This window comes from Ursus arctos, unplaced genomic scaffold, assembly GCF_023065955.2.
Source record: "Ursus arctos isolate Adak ecotype North America unplaced genomic scaffold, UrsArc2.0 scaffold_9, whole genome shotgun sequence".
Lineage (NCBI taxonomy): Eukaryota > Metazoa > Chordata > Mammalia > Carnivora > Ursidae > Ursus > Ursus arctos.
Genome location: NW_026623111.1, coordinates 59126048 through 59143891, shown reverse-complemented (window position 1 = coordinate 59143891; position 17844 = coordinate 59126048). Strand labels below are relative to the sequence as shown.

The following is a 17844-nucleotide window of genomic DNA, read 5'->3' as shown; positions in this document are numbered from 1 at the left end:
AGTGTACTTTTCACTACTTTGTCATGGGGGGAAGCAGAGCAGGAAGGGAAAGCTTTATGAAAGAATTTAGACAGTAGATTCTCAGTGAGTACAACGATCACTCTACTACTTTCCAATTGCATCCGTGCACTCACCTAAATTATTTATTCGTCTATTAACTCACCAAGCTCATTAACCAGTATTTCTGAAGGCCTTTCTATGTACCAGCCATTAACCTTCAACAGGAAAAGCCTGAGGTATTGTGGTCATGGTGTGGAATGGGAATTATGGTCTGGTGGTGGGACCTGGAATAAGCCATTTTGGTCAAGCAAATCTCTAGGTTCTTGTGGGTAGATAAAGGTAGACCCCAGAGAAGTTTCCAGGAAGTAATGATTGACTACTTCCCCACACCTCACTACCAGGTTATAATGAAACCAAATCCTGTCACACATACAGACATTATTAGATAACTATTCACTAGCCAGTACACACACACAGTTCATACAACAGTTCAGGGAGCCTAAGTCCTAGGTCTCAGCCCTTTTAGGTGCTTCCTCCAGACTCCACATGAGAGCTTCTTTCAAGGTGGGCTGCTATCACGTCTTGTGGGCATCGTACAACCAGAAATCCTCAGAAATCAATGACTCAGTCATGCAACTGGTTAGCAAACAAGTCTCAGGCACATCACTGAAGATTCAGGCCTTACCAGAGTTTTGTACCTTGCTATGTAAAGACAGAGAGGACCTCTACAGTATTTTCTAGTCTCTACCTAACTCGAATGCCTTTAATTTCACCACTGAAGGCCCATTTCTAACATCAGTCATGTGTATTAAAGCATCACTAGTTTCCCAATAAAACCCCATTTCTGACACTGAGTTTACTTATTGGAAACCTGCTGGTTATTGGCTGAAGTGTGATAACACAAGGATTGACTCTGGAGCAGGGTACTTTCTGATGGGATGCTGGCTGCCTGTCCCTTTCTTGACTAGTTCCAGGGTTTTGACTTAACCTAACGAACACACATGTTTTAAAATAAATCACAGACGCTAGAACACCTGTGCACAAAAAGGACTCCAGGATGAACTCGACACCATCTGGGATCTGACCATCAGTTTCCTGGGCCAAAATTTTGACTTTGTCTTCACAGCACAAAAGGAAAGCTCAAGTTACTCAAGCTTTTGGAGCCTGGTTATAAAACCAGAGAGCCAAATTACCTGTTTACAATGAGATCGCAAACTGTTATGCAGCTTCGATACTGGTGGATAAACATATCTTCTCCCTGAACACCATTTTAAGGGGAAGTTATCGTCATGAAGTTGCTTGTGAACACTGAACTCTGTAGAAGAGCCTGGGGTTAGCTGACCTGCAACAGGTACAGACCCACCAGAAGTACCTGAGGTCATAAGCCAGGATGCTTTTCCTCCTTATCTGAGCCCAAATGGGCATTGCCAGTTGCTGACTTTTGGGGCTCCATGCTCCATCTTTCTTTTGTTCACACAAGAGGCCACAATTCAGGCCAATAGATAATTCATTATGTTTTTACTTACTACATTACCAAGATATTGTAGTTCCAGCTCCCTAGAAATATCCATCTTTTCTTTCTTTTTTTTTTAAGATTTATTTATTTATTTTAGAGAGAGAGAGCATGTGCATGAATGGGAGGGGCAGAGGGAGACATAGAGAGAATCTCAAGCAGACTCCGTGCTGGGCACAGAACCCAACCCGGGTTGGATCCCATGACCCTGAGATCACGCCCTGAGTCAAAATCAAGAGTCGGACACTCCACGAACTGAGCCTCCCAGGCACCGTCTATTTTTTCTTTATTGAAACATGGAGTGTAAGCAAATTTTTCCATCACACTTTGACAGGAAGATGGCTTTGAGTGTATAGGTTACACCACTTGAAATTTCAGAAGATTCATTAGGCAGTGTTCTTTTAATTACAAAGGAAAACCCAGGTCAAAATTTGTTGGTTTATGTAATTTCAAAGTTTCTGGCACAGCTGGATCGCAGGGTTCAAACAATGTCATCAACCCAGTCCTTGTATCAGTTCTGCTGCACACTGGCTTCATCTTCAAGTAGGCTCTGGCTAAGTGGTGGCCTCCGACAGGCTCCAGGCACACGTCCTTTCAGTTTTAAGTCCAGCTGAATAAAAGCTTCTCTTTTTCTCAATAGCTCACTAAAAGCTTCTACAATTAAATTGCATTGGCCTGGCTTGGGTTATGCGCCCATTGCTGAACCATGGTGTTTATGGAGACAGAGTGCCTGGATTGTCTAGATCTTGGTTACATGACTACTCCTGAGATCTGTTTTTTGTGCCTGGACAGAGAGTGAGTGTATCATGATGATGCCGTTACCAGAAGAAGGGAGGTGAATTCCAGGTGGGCAAAACCCAACAGGTATTCACCTGATTTGTCTTATCTCCAATTTCTAAGGGGATTATTTTCCTTTGTGCCTTGTATGTCCAAAAAGTAGGTAGAATGGAGGACATTCTGCCATCTAGGACCTCAGTCCAGCAGGGAGAATGTGCACAAATGACCACAACAAACAAATAAACAAACAAGGTAAGCATCCTATGAACAGTATAGAGGGCAAATGCAAGTTTAAAGGAAAGAGGATTTGCATGGTGCACTGGGTGTTACACGCAACTAATGAATCATCGAACTTTACGTAAAAAACCAGGGATGTACTGTATGGTGATTAACATAATATAATAAAGAAATAGGAAAAAAAGAAAAAAAACCCAAAAGATAAAGGAAGACTTCATGGAAGAGGTGGCACTTAAGTCCTGAAGGATAGGTAGGATTTTGATAAATGAAGACAGAGGGACTGACACTGCCTGGGGGGTGGGGGTAGGTACTGCTCACTGGAAAGAGCATTCCATCACATGCTTCAGATTGGGTGTAAACGATGCAGTAAAGGTCCACGTGATGTCAGGTTGAATAGCGGGTTCATGGTCGGTTTGGGTAGCTTATCCAGGAGGACACCCTTTGCAGAGGATAAAGGTGGGTGAGTTTCAGGCACTGTGAAGGTGTCCCATACCTTCTATCTCAGTGTTTCTGAAAGTGTGGTCTGGGATGCTTCTTACACATACAGATTTCTGCACTGGTCCCAGACCCGACAGAATCAGGGTCTCGGAGGGAGTAGGTCCTTAGGTTTTTTGTCTGGGACTGAGCCCAAGGGGATTGTGGGATGCCCTCCAAGACTACATTCAGCCCCGCCTACCGTTTTGACAGGAATGCCCACTTCCAGTCACATTACAGTCATAACTTCATAGCCCTTCCAGACTAAGATTCCTCTGCCCTGCCCTCTCCTGCCTTTATGGCTCTGTCTGGAGCCCGCGCCCAGGTGTGACAGCCTCGGGGCTGAGAAGAGCAAAGCTGACCGGGGATCCAGGAAGGGGGCAGGGTACAGGCCTCTCTTGACCTTAAGGAAGAAAGCGAGAGCCTTATCAGATCCACCGGACTGGCCAAGGAGTTCTTCCTGTGACTGCTCTTTATGGGTACATGGGTACAGACCAAGAAGAGAGGGTTTCAGATTTTGTTTGGAAAAACCCAGACTGCGTGACGTCTGTGAGCACTTAATCTCCAAGGGCAGTGAGTACTAACAGGCACAAAATGCCATCAGCGGCCTCTGATCCTTTGTAGTAGTGGGCGGGTTTACACTGCAGGTAAATAAACACTTCCATTTAGCACACATTGCCAATAGCTTACTTTTTTTGCTTGCCGCTGCGTTCTGCACGGCGTAGCCTGAACACTATTATTGCGAATGAAAGGCTGTTTCCTCTGCGGAAGAAAGCCTGAGCGTGCTGGGGGTCCTCTATAGCAGCTGTTCTGAGATCACGGTCCTCTGCACACCTTGGGAACTGTGTTGGCACTTTTGAGAAGGGTAAGAGTGGACTGTGCGGTTTATATTCTTTAAATGGGATAATCGGCTCTCTTAAAACTTGTAAAAGCTCCACAAGCTTTTACAGACTCAGGTAGCAGAGCTGCCCGGAGTCCCCTTCCCAAAGTCAGGATCAGGAGGCGGGCACACAGGGGCTGCTCCCTACCTGCCCCGCTCAGGGGAATCACCGAGGAGCATGCCTTTCCAGCCCTGATCTGTGCCTCATTTGTACCCCGGTGTCCTCTGGGGCCTCGGGCTCATGCCGCACTCAGGTGCGGCTTAGGAAAGACAGTATTTGAGCCCGGGAGCTCATTCTTCAGTCCGTTGGCTCCCGTCAGCCCCCCGGACACCAATTGTGTTCTTTCCCTAATTCTGCACGCTTCCTCCTCCCCGTTTCATTTTGTTCTCAATTTTCAATTCCTTTGAGAGAGAAGCGTGAGTCTAATTTCTCCTGTGTGACTCTTAGCGTGGTGATGACTCTTTGCGCTCAGCTTCCTGGCTCTGCCGCCAGGCATGACCTTTGGAATTTCGTGGCTCCCAGCCAGAAACCCTGGTTCTTCCCAGCGTCTGTTTAAGCACTGGGCTTCCGGTGGCAATGCCCTTTGCCTTTCTAACCTTTTTGTCTTCTGGCTCCAAGTTCCAATGGGAATTTTACTGCCCGGCAGGTCAATAATGGTGCCCTGTGGCTGGAAGAAAAGCCTTCATAATGCATTCCTTTTGTGCATAGGGATGCCAAAATTTTAAAGATTGGCAGTTGGGGAAAATTTCAAGGCTTCTTTTTACATCTTGAAAAGCCACAGCCCGTAGTCTGGCATTCAGGGCCCTCCTCCATGTGGGCTAGCTTGCCTTTGAGCCTTTCCTCCAATAACCACTCCTTTCGTTGGGCTTCTCCTTGCACTTTATCCAGTACTCTGGCCTCCTGGACTTTGCTTAAGCTCTTACCTCTGCCCGGATCACCTCCCCCCACCCCGTTTTCTATTTCTGCATGGTGCAATTCCCACCCATATGCTAGGTGTCAATGCCCATTCCAAAAAGCTTCCCTAGATCTCTCCCCATCTGATTTACTCTCCCCCCACCAATACCTGCCCTCCCAACCCACTCTTTGGAGATATAGCCAAATTGATACAGCTGTATTGAGAGAGAATTCACATACCGTTCAAATTCACCCATTTAAAATGTCTAATTCAGTGGCTTTTAGCATAGTCACAGAGTTGTACAACCATCCCACAATCAATTCCAGAATATTTTCATCATCCCGCAACCCAATTACATACTCTTTAGCCATCAATCTCCTCCTTGCCCCCAATCTTCTCCAGCCCTAAGCAACCACTAAATTACTTTCTATCTCTACAGATTTGCCTATTCACCACATTTCATATCAACGAAATCACACTATATGTGGTCTTTTGTGCCTGGCCTCTTTCACACAAAATAGTGTTTCAAAGGTTTATCCATGTTGCTACTTGTATCAGTAGTACTTCATTCCAGAGCCAAGTTTTAAAAGCATTGTAACATCTCTGTAATAAGGATTCATTTTCAAAGCAATGGTGTGCAGAGGTTAATTAGCAGCAACTTTTCTATTTTAGTAATACTTAAAATAGCGAAGCATCTTCTGATCAGTGGCATCAAATTCAACAAAATGTTATATTTATGTTTCTGCTTCACCTCCTATGGCAATCAGCTTTGCAGCCAACTTATTTGTTTATGTGTCTATCTTGTCTTGTAAATTGTTGGCTCCAGAAGGATAGCAACTGGGTCTTAATTATCTTTGTGTGCTTTAAAGGACCTCGCATAGCACTTGGCTTTTAGGAAGTGCTCAGTAAATATGAAGACTGTGTATATTCAGAGACCTGCTCGTTAATAATAACATGGCAGAGCAAGGGAAAGGTGCAAAATCTTCGTGCACGCTTGGTGAGCATGCAGCATGCTCGCGATCGCTAGGTTTTTGGTGACTGATACAGTTACTTAACTAAACATTTAGGCACCTACTGTGTGCCAGGTCTGTGTTCTAAGCAGACAGTGCTACAAAAATGATCAGGACACATTCCCTCTTCCAAGGAACTCATATTTTGGAAAGACATTTATATAAATGGTTATGCAACAAGGAGAATGGGTAAGTGTGGTATAGGGGCTACCAACATCGTGAGACAGAGAGGTGGAAGAAGCTATTTAGAAGGTGGCACCTGTCCTATGTGTATTAAGAATATAGGCTTTCAGGGCACCTGGGTGGCTCAGTCCGTTAAGCGGCTGCCTTCAGCTCGGGTCATGATCTCAGGGTCCTGGGATAGAGCCCTGCATCAGGCTCCCTGCTCAGCAGAGAGTCTGCTTCTCCCTCTCTCTCTGCTGCTCCCCTCCCCACTTCTCCTCTCTCTCTCACTCATGCTCTCTCTCTCTCAAATAAACAAATAAAAATCTTTGGGGAAAAAAAAGAATACAGGCTTTATAGTCTGATAGTCCTGGGTCCTGCCATTTCTCTGTGACCTTGTGATCATGATATTGAATTCTCCGTGTCTCTATTTTTTTAATCTGTAAATTGAATGTAATAAAAATATGTACCTCTTACAGTTATAAGAATCAAAAAAGACAATGAATGTGAAATATCTGACATATTAATAAGTGCTCAAATAAATGACAATTATTCTGTGAATTTCAGATCATTCAGCCTTGCGGGATTTCAGAAATTATTTAGCTAACCCTCATCTGACACACTTCATTTTATGCTTTAGGCTCCGAAGCACCTAGTGGCTTACCCTCTAGCTGGAGCAGGTGGCGTGGGCTTCCAGGAGGGGAGACATTGGAAGCATGAGACATGAAAATGGCCAGAAATTTTTGGCAAGATGGGCACTTCAGAGGTGAGTTTGTGGAGGCTTGTTCCTCTAGCCCCAACCCCTTGGCCCTTCTTCTTTCTCCCCAGAGACAGTCACTTTGTTTATTTTAATGGAGCCTTCATATTCATGTAGGTAAAATGTGCCCTGTATTTGGACCAGCTCTTAGCAGGAAAGTCTCAGCCCAGTCTGAAGCATAAGCTTTAATTCCTTCCTGGGCATTATTTTTTTCTCTTCTCAACTAACACGTACATTCCCTGGACTGTCAGGGGTGAGGTTGCTGCATTTCTGTTCCTCCAGTACCTAGCTGGACGGGTGAAGGAGTTCTACTTAAGTTTTTAGTTGCTTTTTTGTTGTTGTTTAATTTTCACTTTGAAATACTAACAAATATTTTTGAATGAAAGAATGAATAGCTGTATTCTAAACGAATTATGAATAAATACACAAACAAATGGCTACAGGGTTGGCGATCACAATTGGCTCCTCAGACAAATCACATTTATTTTCCAAGGGGGAAATCAGGTATAGAATAAAACTAAAAGAATTATACTCCTTTATTAACATTTTTTTCAGTTTTATGAATAACATCTTCTATTACTATTCAATCAACAGAGCTAGAATGATTGGGTTTTGATAGTTGGTTTCTTTTCTAATAGACTTGGAAAACAATGCTTTATTTTTCTGCTAACTTGACAGACTGATAAAGCTGTTGGTCCCATGGCTACCTATCTTTGTTTATAAGAAGATGCCGAAAGATACAGAAGGCTAAGAAGTATTTTTGGAAACTGAGTCTATGCTCTCCTCTCTCTCCGGGTGGTTGAGGAAGGGGCGGGACTGCAGTTTCAGGACCTTGGTCTCTTATACCTGGGTCTGAGCACAGGAAGGCCAGGTGTACACGACCAGAATCGGGTTCTACTAAACAGAGGGCATGAGCGTTGACTCGGTTAACAGAAAATGGAACAGAATATCGAAACAAATAGTAGTTTAAAGAAGATAAAGTTCACTTCGTTCCCGCATACAACAGCTCCGGGTGAAGATGCTTCAGGACAAGAATAGCTCCACGGTGGAGGCTCCTCTCAGCTCTGTGGTCCTCTGGTTTCCAAGATAGGTGGCTGGGCTTCCAGCTGCTCTTTGGAGGGACAAGAAGGAAGCAAAAAGCTCAAACCATTTCTTTTACATTTCTCAAAGTTGACAAAAAAACTCTTTAACTAATACTTCATTGACTGGAACATAACCATGGTGACACCAGGCTCCAAAAGAGGCCTGGAAAGGTCATCTTGACCCTAGGTGCTGTTGTGCCCAGATAAAAAACCACAGCGGATTACCAAGAGGGAAAGGAAGAATGAATACAGGGATAGCAAGTAGCCATCTCTGCCATAAGAGCTTGAGGTCCCAATGCCTTCCCTGAGTGTTAAGCTAGGTGTGGATGGGGGCTGGGGAGCCGGGGGCTAGTCAGCGTATCCCAGGCAAGGTCTGCCTGGTTATAGGCCTGTGTAAAGTGCTGTCCTGGGAGTTAGCAGCTCTCCTTCCCCCATAAGAATGGTTCACAAGGCTTTCCCCCACCCCCTTGAAGGCCTCCACTCTCACCCTGGGACTGCTTCCAAATTCAACAGGAGTATTTCATCCTTCTGCTTCACCCCTTGACTATTTTCCTTTGAGATTAGATTTAAAACTAGGCTCAGGCCCTTGGTAAACATGTAACCTTGGCCAAGTGATTGCACATCTCTGCACCTCATTTTCCATACCCCTAAATGTTAATAACCTATAATAATAACACATAAAAATAATAATCAGGCAATGCGTACTTGAAACAAATGGTAACTACTTTCCCAACCAAATGGGCTGTGTGAAAAGTGGAACCGCTAGTGAATGTGCACTTTCTCGGGATATTCCAAACTTCACCCATGCTCTGATCCAGTTCTGATTTTGTTAATAATGCCAGAATTTATTGAGAACATACTAGGTGACAGGCACTATTCTAAATGTTTTGTGTGTTTGAACCTCACGACAACCCTATGAACTAACCAGGACTATCCCCATTTTACAGAGAAAGGTTAAGTAAGGTGCGGAAGTCTCCAAGCTGGGAAGTAACAGAGTGGGGCTAGGGATGCAGGTAGTGTGGCTGCAGGCAGGCCTGTGAACTCAACTGCTCATGATAAAACCTCCCTAGGAGCCTTCCTCCCACCCTGTCATCTCTGAAGATCTTAATCAAAGCTTTGTAAATTTAGCCAGGATCTGAACCTTTTGAAGGCCCCCCACCCCTCCTGCCCCGCCAACCCTTAATCTTTGTAACTTTATCTCTTACAAAATCTTTTTGGCTCAAGTTAATGATCAGCTATTCAACAAGAATTTGTGTCCAGACTCAGTCTTTCTCTTAATGAGTTCATGGTGTTATTGGAGAGATAAGACATTAAAAGACAATGAAAAGACTCTGTATGATTCAGCAATTCTACTTCTGAGTTATATATCCAAAACAATGGAAAGCATGGACTTGAGCCATGTCCCATGTTCATAGCAGCATTATTGACAATAGCTGGAGAGCGGACCCACTCAAGTGTGCACTGATGGATAAGTAGATAAACAAAACGTGGTACATACATACCATGGAATATTATTCAGCCTTAAAAAGGAATGAAATTCTGACACATGCTATACATGGATGAATCTTGAAGGCATTACTCTAAGAGAAACAAGCCAGACATCAAAGGAGAAATCACGTACAGTTCCACTTAGATGGGGTACCTAGAATAGTCAAATTCATAGAGACAGAATAGAATGGTGGTGGCTAAGGGTTGGGAGAAGGGAGAGTGGGGAATTAGTCTTTAATGGGCACAGAGTTTTCAGTTTGGGAAGATGGAAAGTTCTGGAGATAGTCGGTGGTGATGGTTGCACAAGCATGCGAATGTATTAAAGTCACATAATTCCACCCTTTAAACAAGGCTGTAAGTGCTAGGAGGCTGCAGAGTGGAGCCACATGGCCCGGGCAGCTTCACCTGGTCATCTGTTGGGTCACTGATATGACCTGTGCCCATCTCCTCAGTTCTTTTTCTTGGTGGGTCTCAAAGCCTTCCCTTTTCTTGGCCCTCAGCGTAGGTCTGCGGGGCCAGGAGGCTACGGGCAGAATAGCTTGTTACTGCAGGGTAAGTGGGAGCCCTGGACAGGGGCAGAGCGCAGGCAGTCGGGACGTAGCAGCTGAGGTTTGATGCTTGTACTGCTGTCTTAGCTACCTGAGTGGGGGTGATGAGGATGGTGGTGAAGGATAGCTGGAAGAAAGGCAGACAGGGACAAGCCCCCCCCCCCCCCCCTGCCGTAAGAGGAAACCACCTTTAAAAGGACTTTACACCACTCTGGAAGGAGCCCTCCAGGCTTTCCCATGTGATAGATAGACAACAAAAACCTGATTGGGTACCCCCCCCCCACCCCGCAGCGAGGGTTAATCAGATTAAAACACCCTGCCAACAAGTTCATAAAAACTCCTAGACTTAGAAACTCTGGGACAACCCTCTGTGTCCCCTCCCTCTTCAGTAGCTTTGTACTATCACTTTATTATCGCTCAATAAACTTTGCTCTGCTGCCCACCACTCTTCATCTGGTCTGCCTCTGCTTTCGTTGAGGCAGCGGTGTGAGCAAGAACCGTGGGCACCAAAGAAGAAATCCTGCAACAATGGGGACCTGAATGAAGGGGGCAAGAAGAGATGGAGAGAAGGGTAGGGATTGGAGAAGGTTTGATACAGCTTAGATAGCATGAGGGAAAAGCACCCACAGGGGACACCCAGATTTCTGGTTTGGGTGACTGGGTGGATGGGAGCCACTCCTGAGATGTAGAATATAGGAGGGAGAATGTATTTTTTGGGAGAACAATGAGTTCTATTTTCTGTTTTGGGATATGAGGAGTTGAAGGTCCTCATATCTGAGTAGCCAGCTAGCCTAATGGAAATACCAGTTTTAATTTTATATAGCGAAGACTCAGAAGGATACACTAGGAGAGCAGATAGAGATTGAAAAAAGAAAGAAAGAAAGAAAGAAAGAAAGAAAGAAAGAAAGAAAGAAAGAAAAAGAAGTGTTCAAAAATCTTCCAAAGAGAATATAGGACCGGATGTACAGCTTGTGTAATTTTGTGCAAGTTTGGTTTCTGATTTATGTTTATTTCCAGCCAGTAACCCACACTCAGTTTGCTTCTCTTGGTTCTTATTAGCGAAGTCACTGACCGGGATCCAGATCCGGTTCTGTGTTCTTCCTGTGTGAAATCCAAGCCATCGTTCCCAGCGCTTGCAAGGATAAAACAAAACCCCGTAGGTTTTGGTTTTTAAAACACACTCCTAATACTGTCTCACTGCTTTCTCTGTTTCTGAGCTTGACTTCCCTTCAAAAGCACTTTCATTGGGGAGATATTTCTATTACTTAATTTGCTCCATTTTTAGATTATTTATGTTGAGCTCCCATTTCATACCTACTATCACGCGGGCTGCAATTTTCAGACATTACTTCTGGGAACACCAAACTGGCCTCAGCCTGTCCAGCCTGTCCCCTCCTTCTGCCAGCCCTCCCAGACTTGTGGATCCAACCACATCAGTCAAACTCATACCTTCCTCCTTCTGCATAAGCTTGGGACTGTCTTTCTCCACCCGCTAGCCTTCTTTGAGTTTTCCTTTGAGATCTAGGGCAGAAAACACTGAAGAAAGACTTGGGACACTCAGGTTTTGGGCACTGTCCCATTGCTTATCAGTTTGTGTGACAACAAAAGCCCAGATACAATCTTGCTTTTGTGTGCTATGTTGCAGTAGACCGAGTGCTTTTATGTTCATTATCTTATTATCACCCCCTAGGCCTCAATTTCTTCATCTGTGAAATGGGGATAAACACCTAATCGTCTTGCATACTTCACACATGTGTAAAGACTATGGCTGATAAGAGACATGAGAGCCTGTGGGAAATAACCAAATCTGATTTTTAAAAAATATATATAGTATTAAACTTATAGCTCACGTTTCTGAAGCTTCTCAGCAGCTACTCCTCTATTTTTTTTTCCCAAAGGAAACTGCCAGCTCCTATTCCAATGCTCTTTTACATGAATAACTAAGTGTCACAAAACTCCATTTATAAAACACTTACTAAAGCAGATAATAATTATGTTAAGAATCCCATTTAATTCTCAGCCTTGAAAGCTGAATACAAAATGCCCATTTTACAGGTGAGGACAGAGAGGCTCAGAGAGGTTAAAATAGCAACTTTAATTCACACAGTGACTAAGTGGCAGAGACAGGGTTGTAAACCGTGTTTGACGTGACTGTGGGGCCTCTGCCCTTAACCACTACAATTGACTGACTCCCTAGCTCTCCACTTCGCAAAGCGACTTCTTCCTTCCCTCTTCCCCCTCTCCCTCCTCTATCCCTTTCCTAAAAGCATCTTTACCCTCAGGCCTTGAAAGTGTCTATTTTGGAAACCACAAGTAAATAAAAGAAATCTGGTCAGATGCTCTCCACAAGCTCGGGGCAAGTCCTGAGTGTAGGGTGGGGAGGTGGGGGCAGAGGGAGGTAAAGGGGCTAACTGGCGGAAGAAAAACACATGTGACTGCTGCACCTCCTTGGCTTCGCCTAGACAAGAGTTGACAAACCCACAGAACACGGCTCTGAGGAGAGGCTCCCCCTCTGCTTTCAGCTTCCCAGTCCCTGGATGCCTCCCTTTTGACAGTGATGTTTTCCACCCGAAATGTTGTATGGCTTGGGGGTTAGCCAGACGAGGGAGGGATTGGGGGCCCAGCCGGAAAAGGGGCTGGGGAGAGGAGGAAAATTAAGAAAAGCAAAGCAGCTGGAACTCATCTCCTGGGGATGGGCCAAGAAGGAGGCCCAGGCCCTGGGAAATCTGCTCGCCTCCTGTGAGGCACCCCCTCCCAGCTTCCTTTTCAGTCTGTGTGACCCAAGGACTTACACCGCTTGTGGCAGCTCCCACAGCAGGCGCAACAGATACCCCAGCAGACACAGAGACCCCCACTGGGAGAGAAGACAAGGAGCCCATTGCCAAAACTTAGATCTGTCCTTCCAAATGTCAACATTGCAAATCAGGAAAAAAAACCATCTCTGGGTATGACTCCAGGACGGTGTGGCCAACAACTATGTGGATATTTAGTGACAAAGGACAATAAAGGTACCGAACTGGATAGAAGGAGAATTTTAAAACTTCAGAATTTCTGTAAGACCGGGCTCCAGAGGAGCCCAGCGGAGGCCAGGAGCCCATGTGTAAGGAAAGGAACCAGGAAATTAATTTAACTGAATGAATGTGGGGAAAGTAAGAGTATCCTTGAAGGAATGTCTTAAAGTCATTCCAGACTTGTACTAAATTTAGAGAAAATTAGGTCATTCCAGAATCATCCTTGGACTGTGCATGAGGTCAGGAGAAACTATTTTAGAAAATAGATCATATCATTTCACTCCCCTGCTTAAAACCATCGGGAGCTCGTATTAGAATAAAAATAAATCCCAAACTTCCTGCTGTGGGCTGCAGACTTCATGACAGACTCCTGCTGATGTTTCCCACCTCACCCCATCCAATAGGCTGTAACCTTGCTGGCCTTCTTCGGTCCTGAGAACTCCAAACTCAAGGCCTTTGCATCTGCTACTCCCTTTGGCTAGAAAAATGTTGTTCCTGGTCTCAGCTCATGATAGTGCTTCTCAAATTACAGGTCATGGCCAATTAGTGGGTGGTGAAATTAGTTTAGTGGGTCATAACCAATTTTTTAAAAGAAGAATTTAAATATAATAGAACTATTAGAGTATACCATAAAATAAGGATGGGTATTATTTTTATGAAATACGTATATGTGCATGTGTATCCTGGATTATGATCCAAAATAAAATTCTTACCAATGAGTCTCAGTCCATAAGCTTTGACAGTCACTGACTTAAGAGTTGGTGATAGATAATTTAACCTTTTTTTCCCCTAACCACTTTTGATTTACTTTCTGATTTCTCTGTAGAGACATTATTATGAATGTTTCATAGCAGTGAATTCAGCCTGGCCTCAAACGTCATTAACTAGGTTTAAAAAGTTTTCATGTATCTTACTTGAAACATGGTTCTTATGTCTCATGTTGTATGGCCTTGTGGTACTCATACGAGAATGGATGCATGTGGGATCCATGCTTAAAAGTTCTGTGACAGGGGCGTCTGGGTGGCTTAGTCGGTTAAACATCTGCCTTCAGCTCAGGTCATGATCCCAGGATCATGGGATCGAGCCCTGCATCAGGCTCCCTGCTTAGCGGGAAGCCTGCTTCTCCCTCTCCCTCTGCCTGCCTCTCCCCCTGCTTGTGCTCGCTCTCTCTCTGTCGAATAAATAAATAAAATCTTTTTAAAAAGTTCTGTGACGGATACTGCTATTTAGCCAATCCAGCAACCTTTCCCAAACTCCTATTCACTTGTCATGTTTTACTACAGAGACTGACGAAACTAAATATTCCACTTAGTAGACTCCCCTGCCGCTAGAATGGCCATGTGACACAGATTTGGTCAAAGATATAAATGAAAGTCTGTTCAAATGTTGCTGAAAAAATGTTTACTTTTCTGAAAAAAGAAGCACTGGTTAGCATTGCCTCCATCTCTTCTTTCCTTCCTTCTCTGAATGAAGATGTGGTACCTATAACTATTTTGGATCAGCAGCTGCCATCTTTTTTTCCCCCCTTAAGATTTATTTATTTATTTATTTATTTATTTATTTATTTATTTATTTATTTTAGAGAGAGAGCACGCAGAAGTGGAGGGAAGGGCAGAGGGAGAAGCAGGCTCCCCACTGAGAAGGAAGCTTGATGGGGTACTCAATTCCAGGACCCTGGGATCATGACCTGGGCTGAAGGCAGACACCCAACAGCCCAACCAACTGAGCCACCCAGGTGCCCTTGCAGCTGTCATCCTTTGATGATGAAGGAAAGTTCTAGAAAATCACAGAGATGCTGGCTCTAATTGGAAATTCTGCAAGCTCTGCTTGTGTCATATTTGCTGATGTCTCAATGGCTAAAGCCAAGGTCAGACTTAATGTGGCATTGGACTACACAAGGGTGTGGATACCAGAAAACATGATTCCTTGGAGCTGTTAATAAAACAATCTGCCTCTTCCTTCCTCAAGACACTTTCATCTATTGAAAAATTGTTGTATTATACTCATTTTATCAAAACAAGACACTTGACTGTCATCTCCAAAAAATTTATCATCAATATGCAAATCTATGATGTCTAAAATGTGAATGGTACCTTTATAGATGCAGTGTGTGGTGCAATGAACAACCTGAACAACCATACTTAGTGGCCCTAATAATTCTTATTAGCCCACTTTATGTGTGAGGGTTAGTTTCAAGCTTTGTGTCTTTGGTACTTCACATCTAATACCATGCCTGACATTTTGTAAGTATACATCTTCTGTCACTTTCTCCAAATTCCATTTGCCTACCACAGGGCTGCCAGGGTTAATTTTTTAAGCAAAATAACAATAGCAACAAATATATTTTGAGTCCTTCTAATCTTCCAGGCACTGTGCTAAGTAGCTCATTTAATCCTCACAATAATCTTAGGAAGCAAGTATCTTTATTACTCCTATTGTATAGGTGAGAAAATTGAGATTTGGACATAGGTAGCCCACCACAAATCACACAGACAGCACAAGGCAGAATAAAACCAGAACTCAGGTCTATTTGTCTTCGAAGCACGTGTCGGGCATCCTCTGAGTAGTATTCCTCACATCGAGATCTCTGGACCACCTGCATCAAAATTATGTAAGGTTCTTGTTAATATGCAGAGTCCTGCACCATATCCTAGACTTCCTAAAGCTTGGACTTCTTAGCATGGTTTCCGAGGTTCCTCAGAATTTGGCCTTTGCCCCCCTATCTAACTCCATCTTGTCTGGTCCTCCCCACTGTCCCCGTCACCCCCTGCACGAATGCACACACTGCAGATTTACATAGAAGGGTTTGCCATACTTGGAATGTGATGGCCCCTTACCCTGGTACCTGAACTCACACATTCCTTCTTGGAATAACTCCACTTTGACTTCTTCCCACTTGCCCAGTCTGGTGAAACTGCTTGTATCTTTCAAGTTCCAGTTGAAAAGCTAGCTGCTCTGAGAAACCTTTCCTGTTGCCCCTTAACAGACTGGCTGCTGCTTCTCTTGAACTTTTCTTGGAACTTCACAGATGTTCTACTTCACGCTTGCCAGTGAGTCTGCTTATTTTTTTCTTCTCACACATCACTTGCTGCATCCTCAGTGGGGCATTTAGTAAGTCTTTTTGTTTTGTTTTATTTTTTAGGTATAATTGACATATAACATTAGTTTCAGGGGTATGACATACTGATTCAATGTTGTATGTATTGCAAAATGATCACAGTAAGTCTAGTTAACGTCCATTGCCATATAGTTACAAAATATTTTTTCTTATAGGGACTTCTAAGATCTTCTCTCTTAGCAACTTTCAAATGTGCAACATAGTATTTTTTAAAAACTTTATTTATTTATTTATTTGAGAGAGAGAGAGAGCAAGAGCAAAGCAGGGGGAGCCGGAGAGAGAGAGGCAGGCTCGTTGCTGACCAGAAAGCCCAATGCGGGGCTCGACCCCAGGACCCTGGGATCGTGACTGAGCCAAAGGCAGACACTTAACTGACTGAGCCACCCAGGTGTCCCGCAAATATGCAACACAGTATTATTAACTATAGTGATCATGCTGTACGTTTACATTCTGATAATTTACTTATTTTATAACTGAAAGTTTGTATCTCAGTAAGTCTTAATAAACGTTTTTCAATAAAGTCAAATGCTTTAAAACAATATTTCTAATGTAAAAGTCATAATTTAATAATAAACTAGGTTTTATATCTCAGGTTATACTAAAAAAGAACCCACACACTGCCACAAAGCAAGACAATTGTTAAAAAGCAGAAAATAGGAAAAGGTAAGAGGATGTTTTCTCTACTTATAAAGGGAAATTCAGAATATTTTATTCTTAATACTAGTATTTATTTATTTATTTATTTATTTATTTATTTATTGAAGATTTTATTTATTTATTGACAGAGAGACAGCCAGCAAGAGAGGGAACACAAGCAGGGGGAGTGGGAAAGGAAAAAGCAGGCTCATATAGGAGGAGCCTGATGTGGGGCTCGATCCCATAACGCTGGGATCACGCCCTGAGCCGAAGGCAGACGCTTAACGACTGAGCCACCCAGGTGCCCCTTAATACTAGTATTTAGAGCAAATATAGAATCAGGAATATTTACTTCTTTTTATTCTATTTTATTATAGAAAATTCAAAAATACACAAAAGTAGAGAGACCAGCACACTGATCACTTGAGGACCTATCTCCCAGCTCCAATAGTTAGCAACATTTTGCTGTTCTTCTGTCAAATGATAAGAAATATCTTAGGCACCCCTATATATACCAATACTTGATATATATATCAATAATTCATATATAAAGGGGTGTATAAGAAATCTTTTATAATATGTGTGGATAAGAAATCTTTTATAATGTGTGTGTATAAGAAATCTTTTATGACACCTACCTATATCAATACTTCATATATAAATGTGTGTATAAGAAATCTCGATTTATAACCACGTGTCTAAGAGGAATCTCTTAGGCACCCCACTACAGAACAATACTTGATCTATAACGGGGTACCTAAGAAATCTTTTTTTTTTTTAAAGATTTTATTTATTTATTTGATAGAGATAGAAACAGCCAGCGAGAGAGGGAACACAAGCAGGGGGAATGGGAGAGGAAGAAGCAGGCTCACAGCGGAGGAGCCTGATGTGGGGCTCGATCCCATAACGCCGGGATCACGCCCTGAGCCGAAGGCAGACGCTTAACCGCTGTGCCACCCAGGCGCCCCTAAGAAATCTTTTATAATATGTGTGTATAAGAAATATTTTATACACACCCATATATATCAGTACTTCATATATAAATGTGCATATAAGAAATCTCAATTAAGAATTTTTTATGTGCATATAAGAAATATTTTATAATATATGTGTATAAGAAATATTTTATAGGGGTGCCTGGGTAGCGCAGTGGTTAAGCATCTGCCTTCGGCTCAGGGCGTGATCCCGGCGTTATGGGATTGAGCCCCACATCAGGCTCCTCCACTAAGAGCCTGCTTCTTCCTCTCCCACTCCC

At 43.4% G+C, this 17844-nt stretch overlaps 1 long non-coding RNA gene across 2 annotated transcripts; it reads left to right on the top strand.

Annotated features, from left to right (window-relative positions):
- The first annotated feature begins 3678 nt into the window (after positions 1-3678).
- LOC123001623 (uncharacterized) lies at positions 3679-10269 on the top strand. Of its 2 annotated transcripts, XR_006410692.3 has the most exons (3): positions 3679-3866; positions 6590-6715; positions 7385-10269. It is a non-coding gene; the product is annotated as an uncharacterized LOC123001623 (long non-coding RNA). The 2 variants fall into 2 exon arrangements; XR_008958474.1 differs by having other exon boundaries at positions 6590-10269.
- Positions 10270-17844: the final 7575 nt, after the last annotated feature.